This window comes from Rattus norvegicus, chromosome 1 (assembly GCF_036323735.1).
Source record: "Rattus norvegicus strain BN/NHsdMcwi chromosome 1, GRCr8, whole genome shotgun sequence".
Lineage (NCBI taxonomy): Eukaryota > Metazoa > Chordata > Mammalia > Rodentia > Muridae > Rattus > Rattus norvegicus.
The window spans coordinates 113,035,102-113,054,732 of NC_086019.1; positions in this window are offsets into that span (position 1 = coordinate 113,035,102).

A 19,631-nucleotide genomic window follows, 5' to 3' on the forward strand; every position below is an offset into this window, starting at 1 on the left:
GCTGGCATGTTTCAGTGATCAATGCATGAACACTGAACATGGCTATTTTACTCTAAGTGGAAATTTTGCATTAGAATTCATCACCTGCCTTAGATTCATCACCTGTATCTTCTTTACAAGGGCTTGGCAGTTTTGAAAACTGTTGACTATTTAATGAGAAATTCTCTTCTGCAATACATTCAGAAAGTTGTAGTCTTACATGTATGCTTGTGGACCTTTGTAAAAACACATGCTTATATATGCAGATTCTGCAGTATAGCAGTGATTAAAAGTTATGAAAGATGTTACCGTTAATGAAACACTTGTTGACTGTCATCATGTTCATCTATTACTTTAAATTTTGTGAGTCAGGGATCAATTATACAGATTTTATAGATAACACTGATTTAAAAAAATAAGTTCAGAAGCCAAATTCATGCTCTAAATAACAGAAACAGTGCTGAGAGCCACACTGTGTCTTTCTCCACGCATCCTTAGCTTGGTCTCCCAAGCTCTTACCTGGACCTTGCTCTGAGCAAATATAGAAATCGTGGAAAATGGAAAAGTTGACTCCAAGAAGAAATCTTGTGAGAGAAATCTTTTTTTGTCTCAGAAACTAAACTCCAAGTCTCTGTGAATGAAAATTAAATTTATCTGTGTCTTTTTCAGACAGAGCAAGAGGAAATATAAGGTCCATGTTGTCAGGGATAACAGAGGACCAAAGAAAGCCAAAAACTCTTTTACCATCACTGAGACTATTTTATATTCAGACATTCTATAGTTTATTCTTGAATTATTAGATTTCAATTAATCTTCCCAACAGACAGAAAATTATGTACTGTCATTATATTGTCTGATATTTGAGAGAAGAAAAAAAAAGCTTATGTGATATCTCTAGTCACAGAGCAGACCTGTTGTGGGAATGCATGCAAAGAGGAAAATGAAATGAGCATTTGGCGATGCTAATTGGCTAATTGCTGACAATTATTTCTAAACACTCTAATTGAAGCCATTTTTGAAAATCAAGCATCTTTGTCTTTTGACTTTTGACCAAGAACCACTTTGAAGATGTTTTTCAGAGCTGTTTTCCTCTTATGTTTAGTTAAGCACATTATATTAATCATAGGAATCTACAGTTTTTATGTATGTAAGTACCCTAAAGCCCTGAATATGTAAATTTGCCTTTATTTTCCATATTTTAGAGAGATATGCGCTACATCTTGATGCACATATCAGAAAGTCACTATGTTGAACAGTGCTCCAATAATTAAAATTTGCACTATGACTTTGCATGGACACATATAGAAATAATTCTCGTGACCTTGTTGTATATGTTAATCTCCCAAGATATGCCCCCACAAATATCGTTTGCTTTGAAAGACATATTTCATATTGAAAGACGGCATGGTCTACATAATGAGTTCAGAACAGCTTGGGTGGTATAGAGAAAGCCTGTTGCAAGACATAAATAGGATTGGTGGTGAGGGTTTTAAAGATATTCAAAGACACATTCTACTTTAGTAGTCTTAACTTTAATGGATATTTTTATTTACAAATAGCTGAATTATATTTTTTAATTAGCTTCTGCATAGAAATAAATACTGGAAGCAGACAGATCTAAATATTGAATCAAGTCCCTCAATTTTGCTCATATACAAAGCTGCTGGCACTTTAAAATTCTCCTTTCCTATCATCCTTCTTCAATAATGAAAATAAAAAGTAAAACCCTTCTTCTGGTTGCTGCCCTCACAGAGAGATGAAACGCAGCCCCCCAGGAGCACATTCAGGATTACGACCAGAGGTAACAACAACTTTTCTGCTCCAAGTGACCTGCCTGGTGGACTCAGGATACACAGAGGCAAAATTCCTTTAGGACCGGACACTTCCAGTTTCTAGCTGGAGCTCCAACCTCACTGATCCTGGCCCACAGCTCCCTGCTCCCAAACCCTGTGGGAGAGAGAGCTCACTGCCCAGACAGGTGGGTACCCCTGAGACTGCAGGGCAGGAGAGACCGCCAGTATTGCCCACCCTTGCCCACATCCCTGGCCCAAGAGGAAACTGTATAGGGCCTCTGAACTCAAGCTGCATGTCCCCTATGGTCTAGACACAGCCCGGATCTGAAGGGATACAGTCAAACAGCTCCCTGCACCCAAATCCTGTGAGTGGGAGAGCTAAACCTTCAGAGGGGCAGACAGTCCTAGGAAGCCAGAAGAGACTACACTCTGCCCAAATTTCTGAATCTAGAGGAAAATGCCTAGCACCATCTGGGACCACTGTGCACAGGGACCAGAGAAATAGCAGGGCAGGCCCTTCTGGTTGCTGCCCACACAGACAGCTGAAAGTGCACCTGAGGAGCAACTTCAGGCCCGGGACCAGAGGCGAGACCAACTTTTTTGCTCCAAGTGACCTGCCTGGTAGACTCAGGACACATGCCCACAGGGACAGCTGAAGACAAGTAGACAGGAAAGACTACACGCCTGAAAGCAGAATACTCTCTTCCCATAACTGACTGAAGGAAAACAGGAAAACAGGTCTACAATACTCATGACACAGGCCTATAAGACAGTCGAGCCACTGTCAGAAATAGCAGAACAAGGTAACACAGGAGACAACATAATGGCAAAAGGAAAGCATAGGAACCCAAGCAACAGAAACCAAGACTACATGGCATCAGTGGAGCCCAATTCTCCCACCAAAGCAAACACTGAATATCCAAACACACCAGAAAAGCAAGATCTAAATTTAAAATCACATTTAATCATGATGATGGAGGATTCAAGTAAGACATAAAGAACTCCCTTAGAGAAAGGCAGGAAAACAAAAATAAACAAGTAGAAGCCTAAGAGAGGAAATGCAAAAATCCCTGAAATAATTACAGGAAAATACAATCAAACAGGTGAAGGAATTAAAAATAGAAATAGAAGCAATAATGTAAAGGGAGACAACCCTGGATATAGAAAACCAAAGGAAAAGACAAGGAGCGGTAGATACAAGCATCACCAACAGAATACAAGAGATAGAAGACAGAATCTTAGGAGAAGAAGATTCCGTAGAAATCATTGACACAACTGTCAAAGATAATGTAAAATGGAAAAAGCTACTGGTCCAAAACATACAAGACATCCAGGACTCAATGAGAAGATCAAACCTAAGACTAATAGGTATAGAAGAAAGTGAAGACTCCCAGCTCAAAGGACCAGTAAATATCTTCAACAAAATCACAGAAGAAAACTTCCCTAACCTACAGAAAGTGATGCTCATAAACATACAAGAAGCCTACAGAAGTCCAAATAGATTGGACCAGAAAAGAAACTACTCCTGTAACATAATAGTTAAAACACCAAATGCACAAAACAAAGAAAGAATGTTAAAAGCAGTAAGGGAAAAAGATCAAGTAACATATAAAGGCAGACCTATCAGAATTACACCAGACTTCTCACCACAGACTGTGAAAGCCAGAAGATCCTGGACTGATGTCATACAAACACTAAGAAAACACAAATGCCAGCCCAGGTTACTGTATCCAGCAAAACTCTCAGTTATCATAGATGGAGAAATCAAGACATTCCATGACAAAACCAAATTTACACAATATCTTCCTATACATCCAGCACTACAAAGGGTAATAAATGGTAAAGCCCCCAAAAAGGAGGCAAGCTACACCCTAGATAAAAGCAAAAAACTACTCATCTTGCAACAAGACGAAGAGAAGACAAGCACACAAACATAATTTCACATCCAAATACGAATATAACAGGAAGCAACAATCACTATTCCTTAATATCTATCAAGATCAATGGACACAATTCCCCAATAAAAAGACACAGATTAACAAACAGGATATGCAATAAGGACCCAGCATTCTGCTGCCTTCAGGAAACACACCTCAGTGACAAAGGTAGATGCTACTTCAGAGTGAAATGCTGGAAAACAACTTTCCAAGCAAATGGTCTGAAGAAGCGAGCTGGAGTAGCCATTCTAATATCAAATAAAATCGATTTTCAACCAAAAGTCATCAAAAAAGATAAGGAAGGACACTTCATATTCATCAAAGGAAAAATCCACCAAGATGAACTGTCAATCCTAAATATCTATGCTCCAAATACAAGGGCACCTACATACATAAAAGAATCCTTCCTAAAACTCAAAGCACACATTGCACCTCACACAATAATAGTAGGGGTTTTCAATACCCCACTTTCATCAATGGACAGGTCATGGAAACAGAAATTATACAGAGACATAGGCAGACTAAGAGAAGTCATGAAGCACATGGACTTAAAAGATATTTAAAGGACATTCTACCCTAAAACAAAAGGATATACCTTCTTCTCACTACCTCCTTGTATTTTCTCCAAAATTGATAGTATAATCTGTCATAAAACAGGCCTCAACAGACACAGAAAGATAAAAATAATGCCATGCGTCCTATCAGACAAACATGGGTAAAGCTGGTCTTCAATAACAATAAGAAAGAACATCCACATATACATGGAAGTTCAACAATGCTCTACTCAATGATAACCTGGTCAAGGAAGAAATAAAGAAAGAAATTAAAGCCTTTTTAGAATTTAATGAAAATGAAGGTACAACATACCCAAAATTATGGGACATAATGAAAGCTGTGCTAAGAGGAAAGCTCACAGCTCTGAGTGCCTGCAGAAAGAAACAGGAGAAAACATATACCATCAGCTTGACAGCACTCCTAAAAGCTCTAGAATAAAAAGAAGCAAATACACACAGGAGGAGTAGAAGGGAGGAAATAAACTCAGAGTTGAAATCAACCAAGTAGAAGCAAAACTGACTATATAAAGAATCAACAGAACCAAATGCTGGTTCTTTGAGAAAATCAACAAGATAGATAAACCGTTAGCCAGACTAACCAGAGGACACAGACAGTGTGTCCAAATTAACAAAATCAGAAATGAAAAGGGAGACATACCTACAGAATCAGAGGAAATTCAAAAAAATCATCAAATCCTACTACAAAACCTATATTCAACAAAACTTGAAAATCTGGAGGAAATGGACATTTCCAAGACAGATACCAGGTGTCAAATTTAATGAGGAGCAGATAAAACATTTAAAAAAAACCCATAACTCCTAAAGAAATAGAAGCAGTCCTTAAAAGTCTCCCAACTAAAAAGAGCCCAGGTCCAGATGGGTTCAATGCAGAATTCTATCAGACCTTCATAGAAGACCTCATACCAATATTATCCAAATTATTCCACAAAATAGAAACAAATGGAGCACTTCCAAATTCCGTCTATAAAGCCACAATTACTCTTATACCTAAACCACACAAAGACCCAACAAGGAACGAGAACTTCAGACCAATTTCCCTTATGAATATCAAAGCAAACATACTCAATAAAATTCTTGGAAACAGAATCGAAGGGCACATCAAAACAATCATCCATCATGATCAAGTAGGCTTCATCGAGGCATGCAGGGATGGTTTAATTTACGGAAAACCATCAACGTGATCCATTATATAAACAAACTAAAAGAACAAAACCACATGCTCATTTCAATAGAAGCTGAGAAAGCATTTGACAAAATTCGATACCCCTTCATGATAAAAGTCCTGGAAAGAATAGGAATTCAAGGCTCGTACCTAAACATAGTCAAAGCCATATACAGCAAACCAGTAGCTAATATTAAACTAAATGGAGAGATACTTGAAGCAATCCCACTAAAATCAGGGACTAGACAAGGCTGCCCACTCTCTCCCTACTTATTCAGTATAGTTCTCAAATTCTAGCCAGAGCAATCAGACAGTAAATGCAGATCAAAGGGATACAGATTGGAAAGGAAGAAGTCAAAATAGCACTATTGCAGATGATATGATAGTATATTTAAGTGATCTTCATGATGTAATTGGTGAGGGGATTTCCTCATTTCTAAAGAATATCATGGCATCACTCACAGTTTCCAGTCTGAAAACTTCCCTTACCTTCTCTATATTCCCTGGCTTCCAATGTCTATCCATTTTTGTTAGTTCCTCATATTATTGTTTCTTTAAATTTCATCTTACTCCACTTATTAAAGATCTCTCCTGTGGTGACTTATGTCATTTCTTTAAAGCACACAAACTGTGCATGGGTTTTTTTTGTAGGGCTTGGTTCTGTTGTTAAGGTTCTGTTCACCAATTGGCTCATGACCCATTAATAAAGAAACTACCCATCAATGACTGAGGGCAGGGCAAGAGACTAAGAGTTTCTCAGGAGAATGCAAAGAGATGGGGAAGATGAAGGAGGCAGTAGGTATAAGGGATAAAGTCAACCAGCCATAGGAGTTTTGGTTTATGTGGTCAATGGGCACTCTATCTAATTATTCCTGGGATAGCATGGGAGGTTTAGCAGTGCACACTCACTGAATTAGCAAAGGCACTTTAATATTAACTGCAGCACACGTACGTGTGTGTGTGTGTGTGTGTGTGTGTGTGTGTGTGTGTGTGTGTGTGTGTTTTGGGTCCAAGGCAATCTGGGTGGGGGTTGTTAGCAGCACCCATTTCTGGAGCTCAGGCAGGGTGGCAAAAACTGTGAGCCACAGGTTTCTACACTCTGGCTATCTTGGGAAAGGCATCAACCTGTGGAATAAGCAGTAAAATAACCCTAGTTCGAGGTGAGGAATTTAGCATGTAGCCCCGACTTTAATCTCTATCTCTTTAAAGGCTTTGGACATTTGGTGTCAGCATCACTAAAACCCTCACTGTGTTTCAAATGCCTTGTGCTGCTTGTTCCTGTCACCTGCATGACATGTTCTCTGTTACCTTGTGACACAAAGAATATTTGTGTGCTTTCTGGAAAACCTCTTCATTTCTACAGTAAAAGTTCTGTCAGTCTAAATCTAGGGTTCTGTAGCATTTGGAGCAATCTATTTGTAGTCACTGATGTTATCACCTGTTCATCCCTATCTCTCAATATTATTCTTCTCTGTTCCATAAGCCAGATAACTTTGTTTTTCTGTTAACTCTGTACCCTAACATTGTCCAGCATGGTTTCCAGGGAACTAACTGCATAATGACAATGTCAAGTAAAGGATCTGTGTTAAAAATAAATATTGGTCAACTCACTCCTCCCTCTCAGTGTTGGCATCTGATACATTTTCTCTTCATCTTCAGTTTTCTCCTTTACAGATAAATTTCAACTGAAAGTGGGACTGTTTTGGCCACGTTGAGACAAGATTACATGCATTATTCATGCCTCTCTCTTCTAAGACGATGCCATCCCAGCCGACTTAGGGAGAGCACTGTCCTGGTGTTGCCAGGCAGTACATTTCATTGGCTCCCTCACATATGCAGTTGGCATCTGAGACATTACTTGCTGCCGTGGAGTGGCAATTGGATTCTGGCTTCCCTGATCATCTTGGCTAGGCAGAGGGAGAATGCCAGCTTAGTTGCTGCAGAACATTTTTAAGAATAAATAAAAGAGGCTACATAGAACCACTATGGATACCTGCCAATGTTCTCCTTTATTATACACATCTGTATTTGAGTATTCTATTTTCTGAGGTAATTCTATTCCCTGAATTTAAAAAAAAATGTCTCTCCTATCTCTTAATATTCCTTTCTAAAAACTGTCACTTTCAATGTTACTTTTTGTTGTTGTTTTTACCTTTTCAAGATATCCATCGGAAGCAAATCTACAGAGATTTCTTATCTCAAACATTCATCCAATAAATCTAGGGCAGGAGCTCAAACTGAGGTCCATCTGGGATCGGAAATAGGAGAAGAAATAAAACACACTTAGTTAACTTTTCTGCCTTCAATTTCAGAACAGATTTCATTTTGACCCTGATCACAAAATCTTAGCAATGTGATTGCAATTTCTTTTGTATTTCTCCAATTTTCCTGCCATCTCCCCCACTTTTGCAGTGGGGGAAGGTAATCTGTATAAGATACAGGTAATTATACAGAGGCAGGTGTGTTTTCAGTGAGTTTTGTGAAAGCTGACATCACATATACATGACAAAAAGAGGGTGCAGGAACACTTCTGAATCTGAGGGTATCTGTTGTGTGCTTCATTCAGGGATACCTTATACAAAACCACAGCTGATGGACAAGCTTGAGGTGCTATTACGTATCTCAGCTCACTCAGTCTCTGCTGAATCAGGTTGAATCACTGTGTATTGTAACTGTCTTGGTTCATACACACACTGTCATAATGAATTAAGCTTCACACATTTTTACTGAAACTATGTTGAATAAAATGCAGATACAGTCTATCTCTAGAGGACTATGTGGCTAAGTATCAGAAACAGCAGAATGAGAGGCAGATACTAGGTGAGTGATAGAAAGGGCAGAATGAGGAGCAGACCATAGATAATCAGGGGAAACAAATCCCGTAAGTTTCCCAAACAAATTTGTTTTGACCACAATATCCAGGTCCTTCCTTTGGTGCAGTTTGTTCCTATATGTGGGCATGCATTATAATAATATTAGTTATTGGTATTATAGTAGATTGCATTTCTTAGATTTGATTTGGAGGTCATCATAGTTTTTTTCTCCAATTAGTATTAATTAGGAAATTTTGAAAATGCCAAATTGAAGAAATTCTACTTGTTCTCAAGATACGGGTATATTTTTAAAATCTGGAACCTATGACCTATTTTTGCAAGTTTTATATGAGTTTATGAAATAGCAGTAGATAAGGAATGATAAAACCAGATCTACAACTGAAGTTTCCAGTCTCATGAGCCTATGATCTGATTGACAGGCTGTGAGTCACATTAATGTGTTTCTGCTTGGTAAATCACCAATTGGGTAAAAAAATGACCTCTTTCCCAGTATGTACAATGATTTTCATTAAAGAAATAGGCCATTGTCTGTGTTATAATGTTCCAAAGAGAATATTAGAAAATAGAATTTATTACTACTTCTTTAAAATTTTATTTGTTCTATTTATTTATTTTGTTTATTTGTTTGGTGTACTCAGACACACCAGAAGAGGGCATCAGATCCCATTACAGATGGTTGTGAGCCACCATGTGGTTGCTGAAAATTGAACTCATGACCTCTGGAAGAGCAGTCAGTGCTCTTAACCACTGAGCTATCTCTTCAGCCCTTACTAATACTTTTAACTGGCTTCTGGAATAAGCAAACAGCAGGTTCTTTACTTTCATGATGGCAAATATACAAACAGCTATTTGGAAGGAGCTAAGTTTCAAGAGTCAACATGACTCACGAGAACAGACTTGCTAAGGCATTAAAGTCATTCAGTTTGATCCTAGCTACCAGCAGAGCCAGCATTTCCTGTATTTTCTCTCTTCAGACTCTAAATTAGTAACTTTCCAGTGGCCATGATAAAATACACTGATAGGATCAGTTTAAACAGGAGAAGGGTGTATTTTGTCTCACTGTTGCAGGATACTGTGACTCATCATGGCAGGGAATTCCTGACAGCAGGCACTGGAGGCAGCTGGACATTGCATTTAAAGTCAGTGACAAAAGAGAGGAGAGCAAGAGTCACCACATTTTCTATTTTGAGTAAGTTCAGAACCTTGGTCTCATGGGATAGCTGTACCCACTTAAAGAAGAATGTTTTCTCACGTCAGCATCCTAATCTAAATAATCTTTCCCAGACATGTTACAGTGATTCTATCCCCTGCCAACATGACAGGATTAATTGTAGCAATCTCCTTATGCTCTCTGAGTATATTAGCCAATCAGTGGCAGATGTGACAACAGTGAATTACTTTCAAGATAATTCCAAGAACTATTTCTTGTTATTGAGATGAGAACTGGCCCATAAATTAATGCTTACTGTTTCTAATTGTAATAAACTAACTAAGAACATACATGAATGGACCACATTATTTATCCTATATTCTTATTGTGTCCATAGATAAAGTTATATTAGATGGATAATGTATTACTCTAAGTACAGCAGGTAATATATCATTTTCATTACACCTTTGAAGAATTATAGATTACCATTTATGATATTGTTAGGTACAACATCAATAGCCATGCTATCATGGAAAGGATAAATCTCATGACCAACACACTCCCAGAAAACTAGTCACAGCAATTACGGAATGCTAGGAAAGAAAGTATTAGTTGTCCCAGGAGATGAGTTTCTAATTGATTATGCAGTTTCAAGTGGTTATCTCTGAAGTCATAAACCTACAAGAACTGTAAATGAACTCAGTGAGATGTATGTATATGCCTATGCAGATATGAAAGGATAACTAAAGAAAATGGAGTCATGAATTGGATAGAAAGCAGAGATGGAGAACATGAAAAGGGTGAGAAGGATGAAAGATAAGACGGAAAATGATTCAACTGTATTTAATTTAAAAAATCAGAAAAGATGAAGTATAGATTACCAAAGGACTTAAATTCTACTTTTTCAATATTTTTCTTATAATAAGCAAAATAATTTATTAACATGTAAGGAAAGATAGCAGTTAATCACTCCAATTTAGAAATATTATTCTTACTTTAAAGGTCATAAATAATAATGTGAGGTATACTTTGTTTTTAATATAGCATACTACCTAGAAGAATAATTTTATATAACATAACTTTTAGAAAACTCTCAGATGCAAAAAGAATAAATATTCTAAAAACAACTCCCCTTCAAATGCATGGCCCATTTCCTTCTCACATTCATCTCAAATGTCAAATGTATAAAAATTTGTCATTAAAGGTTGACCCTTATGAAAAACTGGTTTTATGGTCCTTACAGTAAACTTTCTATGGAGGAGTTTTTAAGTCTTATTTTTTACATCTATAAAGCAAGTTCTGTGTTAAGAAATGCTCACCAGGGAACCTTCACAATATCAACGACAGCCTTTTGTCATTGAAAATGTCATAGTATAATGTGTTCTCTGACTCAGGTTTGATATATTTTTTCTTTAGAACAATCTTACTTAGTCTCTTTGGTTTGTTTTGGTTTGATTTGGTTTGGTTTTGGTGGTGGTTGTGTCTTTCAATTTTTTTTGGAAAGAAGATATCAATTATTCCAGTCTGACCTCCATGTCCTTATCTATGCGCTTGATATTCCAAACCCCCATCGCTGTAATCCAAGTTGTGGGACTGTAGGTGTTCACCATCATACCAGAAAAAAATAAATCTCACAGTGTAACACAGCACTGTTATTGGTTGAACAAATTCATGTTTTTTTCTCTTTAAATAATATATAACACTGTTGTTTTTAAGGTTATCTAAATCTTAATTTTTTGATTTTGTGTAGTGTGTGTGCGTGTGTGTGTGTGTGTGTGCGTGCGTGCTTGTGTGTGTGTGTGTGTGTGTGTGTGTGTGAGCACGCACTCATGCGTGTGCATGTGTTCTGCCAAATGAATGTTCTGGGGTTGTAGTTGGATAGGTTGATACTGAAGGTATTGCTCAGCACTCACAAAGCATTGTATTCAATACACAGCACTGAAAAAACATACAAACATAATCCTTGAACAGCTCTGCAGCAACCAGAATTGCAGTAGACAACCAAAGTGAACAGTTTAAAAGAACATGGAACCTCTTGGATGTGACACTGACCTACTAATCTCTATGTAAAAAAAGTCACGAATGACAGTAACAATGGTGGGAAACTATAATAAATAACTAGACGTCACAGCATCACTGAAGACATATTTGGCAATTGGCTTTCTTGAACATTCATAGAATTTGTGCCCTTAGTGTTCTATTAGAGGTAAAAGGGTTTAGGCGATTTCCACAGATTTAAGAATATGGAGAGATAAAATATTTGTGAGGCCTGATTATATAGAGGTAGTGTAACATACTTATCACTCTAGAACATGTTGAACAAGATCACAAAAATTGCATATCTCCCCCGCCTTGATCTATAGTATATGGGTTTTTTTTTTTTATTAACTTGAGTATTTCTTATATACATTTCGAGTGTTATTCCCTTTCCCGGTTTCCGGGCAAACATCCCCCTCCCCCCTCCCCTTCCTTATGGGTGTTCCCCTCCCAACCCTCCCCCCATTGCCGCCCTCCCCCCATAGACTAGTTCACTGGGGGTTCAGTCTTAGCAGGACCCAGGGCTTACCCTTCCACTGGTGCTCTTACTAGGATATTCATTGCTACCTATGGGGTCAGAGTCCAGGGTCAGTCCATGTATAGTCTTTAGGTAGTGGCTTAGTCCCTGGAAGCTCTGGTTGCTTGGCATTGTTGTACTTTTGGGGTCTCGAGCCCCTTCAAGCTCTTCCAGTTCTTTCTCTGATTCCTTCAACAGGGGACCTATTCTCAGTTCAGTGGTTTGCTGCTGGCATTCGCCTCTGTGTTTGCTGTATTCTGGCTGTGTCTCTCAGGAGCGATCTACATCCGGCTCCTGTCGGTCTGCACTTCTTTGCTTCATCCATCTTGTCTAATTGGGTGGCTGTATATGTATGGGCCACATGTGGGGCAGGCTCTGAATGGGTGTTCCTTCAGTCTCTGTTTTAATCTTTGCCTCTCCCTTCCCTGCCAAGGGTATTCTTTTTCCTCATTTAAAGAAGGAGTGAAGCATTCACATTTTGATCATCTGTCTTGAGTTTCCTTTGTTCTAGGGATCTAGGGTAATTCAAGCATTTGGGCTAATAGCCACTTATCAATGAGTGCATACCATGTATGTCTTTCTGTGATTGGGTTGGCTCACTCAGGATGATATTTTCCAGTTCCAACCATTTGCCTACGAATTTCATAAACTCGTTGTTTTTGATAGCTGAGTAATATTCCATTGTGTAGATGTACCACATTTCTGTATCCATTCCTCTGTTGAAGGGCAACTGGGATCTTTCCAGCTTCTGGCTATTATAAATAAGGGTGCGATGAACATAGTGGAGCACGTGTCTCTTTTATATGTTGAGGCATCTTTTGGGTATATGCCCAAGAGAGGTATAGCTGGATCCTCAGGCAGTTCAATGTCCAATTTTCTGAGGAACCTCCAGACTGATTTCCAGAATGGTTTTACCAGTCTGCAATCCCACCAACAATGGAGGAGTGTTCCTCTTTCTCCACATCCTCGGCAGCATCTGCTGTCACCTGAGTTTTTGATCTTAGCCATTCTCACTGGTGTGAGGTGAAATCTCAGGGTTGTTTTGATTTGCATTTCCCTTATGACTAAAGATGTTGAACATTTCTTTAGGTGTTTCTCAGCCATTCGGCATTCCTCAGCTGTGAATTCTTTGTTTAGCTCTGAACCCCATTTTTTAATAGGGTTATTGGTTTCCCTGCGGTCTAACTTCTTGAGTTCTTTGTATATTTTGGATATAAGGCCTCTATCTGTTGTAGGATTGGTAAAGATCTTTTCCCAATCTGTTGGTTGCCGTTTTGTCCTAACCACAGTGTCCTTTGCCTTACAGAAGCTTTGCAGTTTTATGAGATCCCATTTGTCGATTCTTGATCTTAGAGCATAAGCCATTGGTGTTTTGTTCAGGAAATTTTTTCCAGTGCCTATGTGTTCCAGATGCTTCCCTAGTTTTTCTTCTATTAGTTTGAGTGTGTCTGGTTTGATGTGGAGGTCCTTGATCCACTTGGACTTAAGCTTTGTACAGGGTGATAAGCATGGATCGATCTGCATTCTTCTACATGTTGCCCTCCAGTTGAACCAGCACCATTTGCTGAAAATGCTATCTTTTTTCCATTGGATGGTTTTGGCTCCTTTGTCAAAAATCAAGTGACCATAGGTGTGTGGGTTCATTTCTGGGTCTTCAATTCTATTCCATTGGTCTATCTGTCTGTCTCTGTACCAATACCATGCAGTTTTTATCACTATTGCTCTGTAATACTGCTTGAGTTCAGGGATAGTGATTCCCCCTGAAGCCCGTTTATTGTTGAGGATAGCTTTAGCTATCCTGGGTTTTTTGTTATTCCAGATGAATTTGCAAATTGTTCTGTCTAACTCTTTGAAGAATTGGATTGGTATTTTGATGGGGATTGCATTGAATCTGTAGATTGCTTTTGGTAAAATGGCCATTTTTACTATATTAATCCTGCCAATCCATGAGCATGGGAGATCTTTCCATCTTCTGAGGTCTTCTTCAATTTCTTTCCTCAGTGTCTTGAAGTTCTTATTGTACAGATCTTTTACTTGCTTGGTTAAAGTCACACCGAGGTACTTTATATTGTTTGGGTCTATTATGAAGGGTGTCGTTTGCCTAATCTTTCTCGGCTTGTTTCTCTTTTGTGTAGAGGAAGGCTACTGATTTATTTGAGTCAATTTTATACCCAGCCACTTTGCTGAAGTGGTTTATCAGCTTTAGTAGTTCTCTGGTGGAACTTTTGGGATCACTTAAATATACTATCATGTCATCTGCAAATAGTGATATTTTGACCTCTTCTTTTCGATCTGTATCCCCTTGATCTTCTTTTCTTGTCTGATTGCTCTGGCTAGAACTTCAAGAACTATATTGAATAAGTAGGGAGAGAGTGGGCAGCCTTGTCTAGTCCCTGATTTTAGTGGGATTGCTTCAAGTTTCTCTCCATTTAGTTTAATGTTAGCAACTGGTTTGCTGTATATGGCTTTTACTATGTTTATGTATGGGCCTTCAATTCCTATTCATTCCAGGACGTTTATCATGAAGGCGTGTTGAATTTTGTCAAATGCTTTCTCAACATCTAATGAAATGATCATGTGGTTTTGTTCTTTCAGTTTGTTTATATAATGGATCACGTTGATAGGTTTCCGTATATTAAACCATCCCTGCATGCCTGGGATGAAGCCTACTTGATCATGGTGGATGATTGTTTTGATGTGCTCTTGAATTCTGTTTGCCAGAATTTTATTGAGTATTTTTGCGTCGATATTCATAAGGGAAATTGGTCTGAAGATCTCTTTCTTTGTTGTGTCTTTGTGTGGTTTAGGTATAAGAGTAATTGTGGCTTCGTAGAAGGAATTCGGTAGGGCTCCATCTGTTTCAATTTTGTGGAATAGTTTGGATAATATTGGTATGAGGTCTTCTATGAAGGTTTGATAGAATTCTGCACTAAACCCGTCTGGACCTGGGCTCTTTTTGGTTGGGAGACTCTGCTTCTATTTCCTTAGGAGTTATGGGGTTGTTTAACTGGTTTATCTGTTCCTGATTTAACTTCGATACCTGGTATCTGTCTAGGAAATTGTCCATTTCCTGAAGATTTTCAAATTTTGTTGAAAAAAAAATTTGTTGATAGTTTTTTATAGTAAGATCTGATGATTTTTTGAATTTCCTCTGAATCTGTAGTTATGTCTCCCTTTTCATTTCTGATTTTGTAATTTGGACGTACTCTCTGTGTCCTCTCGTTAGTCTGGCTAAGGGTTTATCTATCTTGTTGATTTTCTCAAAGAACCAACTTTTGGTTCTGTTGATTCTTTCTATGGTCCTTTTTGTTTCTCCTTGGTTGATTTCAGCTCTGAGTTTGATTATTTCCTGCCTTCTACTCCTCCTGGGATTATTTGCTTCTTTTTGTTCTAGAGCTTTTAGGTGTGCTGTCAAGCTGCTGACATATGCTCTTTCCTGTTTCTTTCTGCAGGCACCCAGCCTTATGAGTTTTCCTCTTAGCACAGCTATCATTGTGTCCCATAAGTTTGTGTATGTTGTATCTTCATTTTCATTAAATTCTAAAAAGTTTTTAATTTCTTTCTTTATTTCTTCCTTGACCAGGTTATCATTGAGTAGAGCATTGTTCAATTTCCACGTGTATGTGGGCATTCTTCCCTTATTGTTATTGAAGACCAGTTTTAGGCCGTTGTGGTCCGATAGCACGCATGGGATTATTTCTATCTTTCTGTACCTGTTGAGGCCCGTTTTTTGACCAATTATATGGTCAATTTTGGAGAAAGTACCATGAGGAGCTGAGAAGAAGGTATATCATTTTGCTTTAGGATAGAATGTTGTATAAATATCCGTTAAGTCCATTTGGCTCATGACTTCTCTTAGTCTGTCGACATCACTGTTTAATTTCTGTTTCCATGATCTGTCCATTGATGAGAGTGGTGTGTTGAAATCTCCCACTATTATTGTGTGAGGTGCAATGTGTGTTTTGAGCTTTAGTAAGGTTTCTTTTATGTATGTAGGTGCCCTTGTATTTGGGGCATAGATATTTAGGATTGAGAGTTCATCTTGGTGGATTTTTCCTTTGATGAATATGAAGTGTCCTTCCTTATCTTTTTTGATGACTTTTAGTTGGAAATTGATTTTATTTGATATTAGAATGGCTACTCCAGCTTGCTTCTTCTGACCATTTCCTTGGAAAGTTGTTTTCCAGCCTCTCACTCTGAGGTAGTGTCTGTCTTTGTCTCCGAGGTGTGTTTCCTGTAGGCAGCAGAATGCAGGGTCCTCGTTGCGTATCCAGTTTGTTAATCTATGTCTTTTTATTGGGGAGTTGAGGCCATTGATATTGAGAGATATTAAGGAATAGTGATTATTGCTTCCCGTTATATTCATATTTGGATGTGAGGTTATGTTTGTTTGCTTTCATTCTCTTTGTTTTGTTGCCAAGACGATTAGTTTCTTGCTTCTTCTAGGGTATAGCTTGCCTCCTTATGTTGGGCTTTACCCTTTATTATCCTTTGTAGTGCTGGATTTATAGAAAGATATTGTGTAAATTTGGTTTTGTCATGGAATATCTTGGTTTCTCCATCAATGTTAATTGAGAGTTTTGCTGGATACAGTAACCTGGGCTGGCATTTGTGTTCTCTTAGGGTCTGTATGACATCAGTCCAGGATCTTCTGGCCTTCATAGTTTCTGGCGAGAAGTCTGGTGTGATTCTGATAGGTCTCCCTTTATATGTTACTTGACCTTTTTCCCTTACTACTTTTAATATTCTTTCTTTATTTTGTGCGTTTGGTGTTTTGACAATTATGTGACGGGAGGTGTTTCTTTTCTGGTCCAATCTATTTGGTGTTCTGTAGGCTTCTTGTATGTCTATGGGTATCTCTTTTTTTAGGTTAGGGAAGTTTTCTTCTATGATTTTGTTGAAGATATTTACTGGTCCTTTGAGCTGGGAGTCTTCACTCTCTTCTATACCTATTATCCTTAGGTTTGATCTTCTCATTGAGTCCTGGATTTCCTGTATGTTTTGGACCAGTAGCTTTTTCTGCTTTACATTATCTTTGACAGTTGTGTCAATGATTTCTATGGAATCTTCTGCTCCTGAGATTCTCTCTTCCATCTCTTGTATTCTGTTGGTGAAGCTTGTATCTACAGCTCCTTGTCTCTTCTTTTGATTTTCTATATCCAGGGTTGTTTCCATGTGTTCTTTCTTGATTGCTTCTATTTCCATTTTTAATTCCTTCAACTGTTTGATTGTGTTTTCCTGGAATTCTTTCAGGGATTTTTGTGTCTCCTCTCTATGGGCTTCTACTTGTTTATTTATGTTTTCCTGGAATTCTTTCAGGGATTTTTGTGTCTCCTCTCTATGGGCTTCTACTTGTTTATTTATGTTTTCCTGGAATTCTTTCAGGGATTTTTGCGATTCTTTCAGGCATTTTTGCGATTCCTCTCTATAGGCTTCTACTTGTTCTCTAAGGGAGTTCTTCATGTCTTTCTTGAAGTCCTCCAGCATCATGATCAAATATGATTTTGAAAATAGATCTTGCTTTTCTGGTGTGTTTGGATATTCCATGTTTGTTTTGATGGGAGAATTGGGCTCCGATGGTGCCATGTAGTCTTGGTTTCTGTTGCTTGGGTTCCTGCGCTTGCCTCTCGCCATCAGATTATCTCTAGTGTTACTTTGTTCTGCTATTTCTGACAGTGGCTAGACTGTCCTATAAGCCTGTGTGTCAGGAGTGCTGTAGACCTGTTTTCCTCTCTTTCAGTCAGATATGGGGACAGAGTGTTCTGCTTTCGGGCGTGTAGTTTTTCCTCTCTACAGGTCTTCAGCTGTTCCTGTGGGCCTGTGTCTTGAGTTCACCAGGCAGCTTTCTTGCAGCAGAAAATTTGGTCTTACCTGTGGTCCCGAGGCTCAGGTTCACTCGTGGGGTGCTGCCCACGGGCTCTCTGCAGCGGCAGCAACCAGGAAGACCTGTGTCGCCCCTTCCGGGAGCTTCAGTGCACCAGGGTTCCAGATGGTCTTTGGCTTTTTCCTCTGGTGTCTGAGATGTGTGTGCAGGGAGCAGTCTCTTCTGGTTTCCCAGGCTTGTCTTCCTCTCTGAAGGTTTAGCTCTCCCTCCCACGGGATTTGGGTGCAGAGAACTGTTTATCTGGTCTGTTTCCCTCAGGTTCCTGCGGTGTCTCAGGCAGGGGTCCTGCCGCTCCTGGGCCCTCCCCCACGGGAGCCCAGAGGCCTTATACAGTTTCCTCTGGGGCCAGGGATGTGGGCAGGGGTGAGCAGAGTTGGTGGTCTCTTCCGCTCTGCAGCCTCAGGAGTGACCACCTGACCAGGTGGTGGGTCTCTCTCTCACCGGGTCTGGGAGCAGAGAGCTGCTGTGGGCCGGGATCTGCGGGTGTGGGACTTCCGGTATACACAGAACGTGCCCGGTCCTAGAGAAATTCTGCTTCCGTGTGTCCCAAGCTCACCAGGCAGCTTTCTTGCAGCAGAAAATTTGGTCTTACCTGTGGTCCCGAGGCTCAGGTTCGCTCGTGGGGTGCTGCCCATGGGCTCTCTGCAGCGGCAGCAACCTAGTATATGGGTTTTAAACAATTGAAATTTCACTTGTCCCACACCTTGACACTGTAGTACTTAGTAGATGCTTAACTTGGTTGCCTTGACAACTGCAGACATAACTATTGAATCTTGAAAACAGGCTTATTACAAAAGGAAACTTTAGGTTTTCTTTTTTATTCAAAGAAAGACATTATATTTAACCATTTATTCATAGTAAATATGATACATCTGGATCGTTTGGAGAAGTTAAATGTGATCTTGTTCATCTGCATACCTGGTTACAATTTCTTTAACTAGAATGAAAAGAACCATTGAGGCATCTGATACTGGAGATACATGATAAAGAATGTTTAAAATATGATTGCAAGTCCCATCAGAGCCTGACCTAGAACTGTTGAGCATCTGACTACAAAATATTGAAGTGAACAAAATCTTATGAGTTAAAGGTCAAACACCAGACAACTAACCTTGGAAGCACTTTAGCCAGAATAGATAAATAATCCATTTAGCAATTTTGAATCTTGTGAAAATAATGAACTTTGGCACTTAAAGCATCATTAAATACTGCAATGTAATTAGAAATTTAAATTGCACCTATTGTGTATATTTTATACGGTGTAAACAATATGCATTTTAGAAGCAAGGACATTTCATTTCATAACCCCAAAAGCACCACAAAATAACAGATAATGCGTAAATTATATTATTGTCTCAATTTAAGAACTTTACAGGAGAAAATATTATATTTAAAGCATCTGGTGCAAAAGTGATCCATTTCAGTTGCCCTGATCATAATTTAATAAAAGACAAAGTATATTAATAGACAAATTATAATTGAAATGGAATACTTTCATAAATTAAATGTATTTCTCTGATGAAAAGTATGTACTTATTAATAAGTCCAGTCTTGAATTACAGAATGCTGGGTAGAATTATTTTTTAAGCATACATTTAACAAAAGTAACTTGGCTATGACCTTATACAAATTAAATTTACATTCATGTGACCTTCTTTCTACTCTCAGAAAACCTAGCACTGTGTGGTATTAATTGCCTTCTTATGAGGGCACATTTCTATTAAATTAATATTACTAAATGAAATAAACCTTTCATATAAGGA